This window comes from Humulus lupulus, chromosome 3 (assembly GCF_963169125.1).
Source record: "Humulus lupulus chromosome 3, drHumLupu1.1, whole genome shotgun sequence".
In the NCBI taxonomy this organism is placed as follows: domain Eukaryota; kingdom Viridiplantae; phylum Streptophyta; class Magnoliopsida; order Rosales; family Cannabaceae; genus Humulus; species Humulus lupulus.
This window is the reverse complement of record NC_084795.1, coordinates 230,261,635-230,264,481: the sequence shown is the minus strand read 5'-3', so window position 1 is coordinate 230,264,481 and position 2,847 is coordinate 230,261,635. Positions and strand designations below refer to the sequence as shown.

The 2,847-nt window shown below is 30.4% G+C and overlaps 1 long non-coding RNA gene across 1 annotated transcript; it reads right to left on the bottom strand.

The window, feature by feature from the left end:
- Positions 1 to 333: 333 nt before the first annotated feature.
- On the bottom strand, positions 334 to 769 carry LOC133821551 (uncharacterized). The gene is made up of 3 exons (XR_009887665.1): positions 743 to 769; positions 561 to 665; positions 334 to 477 (listed from the first exon to the last, which is right to left on the bottom strand). It is a non-coding gene; the product is annotated as an uncharacterized LOC133821551 (long non-coding RNA).
- Positions 770 to 2,847: the final 2,078 nt, after the last annotated feature.

Here is a 2,847-nt window from a genome sequence, read left to right as displayed (position 1 = left end):
ACAAAATGACCCATATAAGCATTGTAAACTATAGTTAGACAAAAAAAGTGTGTATATCTTCAAGAAAGTCTAAGTTAACATTGTAAGTATATCTCATTAAAAGTCTAAGTTAACAAAAATGAGTGGACCTATGTAGTACTCATCAAATCCATAACGCATTGTGCCCATTCTTCATGTACTTCATTGATCTCATCCTTTTTATAATAGTTCTTCCCGCCACACTAAAATAAAATTCATTGCATGAGTTGAATTAATATACTTAATCTTAAGGTAAAGCTAGAACTTTAAAAATGAATATTTTCACTTACATTACTAGTTATCCATCGCATTGAAAACTCATTTGTCATGAAGTCCTTCATCATCCTCATAACATAGAATCCACATTGTACTGATTGTAATGGTTGACGAGGACACTTAACTGTTCTCCACGCGACTTCCTTAGTTTTCGCATTATTTGTGCGTAAATGTTGAAAGACACTAAGTAATAAAAACATAGACATTTATATGTTGTTAATTTTAAATGAATTTAAGAGTATGTAGTTAATTTGTTAGATTTTTACCGAGAAATGAGAGATTTGATTTCATCTGGTGGAAAATTGTGAAGAGAATCCAGGAAATAGCACAATTGGTGATCAAAATCAATTATTATAAGCATCCAATGCTTTCTAATAGAAAAACAAAAACATTTCATTATTAATATTATATATATTCACTAGCAAAATACTAAAAGTAAAAAACTTACCCCTTATGATATGGAAACAACCACATCTGACCCGAATTTGAATCAATCATACACTTTGATACCCATTCAACTTGTTCTTCTTTAGTGGATCCAACATTTGATAACCAAATTGGCTCAACAAAATGAAAAAAGTGACTGATCTCTCTTTTCACTAATTGGAAGTATAAAAATATAAGAAATTAAAACCTAGTATGATGTGATCAAATTGCTTTCTTTCATTGGAAAAATTATTGTTAGAGTCATATTCTTCTCCATGCCAAATCTACTTGACATATGTTTGGTCCATTCCGTTAAAGTATAGATGGCTCTTTATCTCCATTATGTCGAATTTTTTCAAATTTGAACATTTTCTACAGGGACAATGAACTCTGGAAGGATCCATTGTATTTTCTAAGGTTAACTTAATAAAGCTGCCGACTCCCTCTTCATACTCTTTTGAAAGTCTGTCCTTTGTTATCCAACTCTTGTCCATTTCCTAGAAAAAATTCGACAAAGGTTTCCCTAAAATTGGACTAAAATCCTCCTGCACGTAGAAAATTCCCATAACAAATTTTTAGCGCTGTCATATTCCTATTAATACACTATCTTTTTAACTTAAATTTTGACAGAGCTTCCCTATACCAATCAAAAAAGAACAATGCAAGCACAACATAATTTAAATATAAGAAAACAAAACATAATTCTAGATGGATTTGGGCAACATTTCCCTTGTAATAGTGACCTAACCATCTGTCAATAGAGAATCAAGCAATTCAAACAACACACAATAAGTTTCTTCCTTATATCTCCGTAGCACACAAATAAATTTCCCAGAAAATACTTCACTAAAATACACAAGTTCTCAACCTTCCATTATCACCGCAACACACAATTTTAATCTCAGAACCTACTTCACTATGGATGAATATTTAAGATATTCAAACTCTTCTAACATTTTTATAATAATATTTATAAAAAAAAAAAGAGAACATATGTACATCTTGCAATTAACAATAATCAAGCAAATTAATTCACTTGGTAATGATCCTTGCTAATATTTCCACCCAAAACGTACAAATTTAAATTAATACCTTAAAGATTACTAGACAAATAAAAATTAAGCTCATTGATCATTTAGAACTTACAACCTTAATGAGTATATAATATAGTATAATACAAGATTAATAGATAAGAGATTAGTCAAGATTTATATAAATACTTGGCAAAGCCCCGTGGCCTCAAGTCAATGATGGGGAGGAGTTATGCTACAAGGAAGTGGTACCTCTTTAAGTTTGAAGACTTCCTAAAGATTTGAAGCTCCTCATTCCATTTGTGTTTCAGATGCACAAAGAATTATGTCTGAAACATTTTTACTTGAGCAAGCTAAGGGCTTTCCCCTGCCTTTAGAAATTAAAACCTAGTGTGATGTGATCTTGTGTTTGTAATCAGCTTTCAATTTCTTTCTACAATTTGAGCTGTGTTACCCAAATCTGTTGAGTATTTTTGTTTTACTCTTGTGTCTCTAAGTATTTTATTTTGATTTTGTCTTTTTCCTTTAATCTAAATATGAGAATAGTGGCAGAGTCAAAGTCTCCAATCCACTTCCTTATCAAAGTCTCTGTGTGATGGTGCACTGTACTACATTCCACCTTCTCTACCTAAAATGGTTCAACTGTTTTGTACACTGCACACTATTTTGTTTTGGTGTTTGTTTGGCTACGAGGATAATAGGATTAGGATGACCCAAACAAAAAATTAGTACATCTCATCACTCAATTTTAATTACCTAGTACTAGTGATGTTCATAAATACAAATAGAATTTTCTTTTTTTGTATTTAATTTTTTTTTTAATTTTTATGGTTTTTAGTAAAATTTTGTGTGTGTGATAAAAGAAATGGATAATCCACAGTGATTAGATACATTTTTCAAAAAGCCAATTATTAGTGGTCATTTTAATGGGGTTTACTAGTATGATGGGGAACCACCTCTCTATGTAATCAAAAACCATTATTGAGAAGTTATTAAAGCACTTAAATATTAGCATATATATATATATATGTACCTTCTTTTCTTTTTTCTTTCTTGCAAGTAAGAAATAAGTTTGGATTTGTTTTTTTCCTCTTAA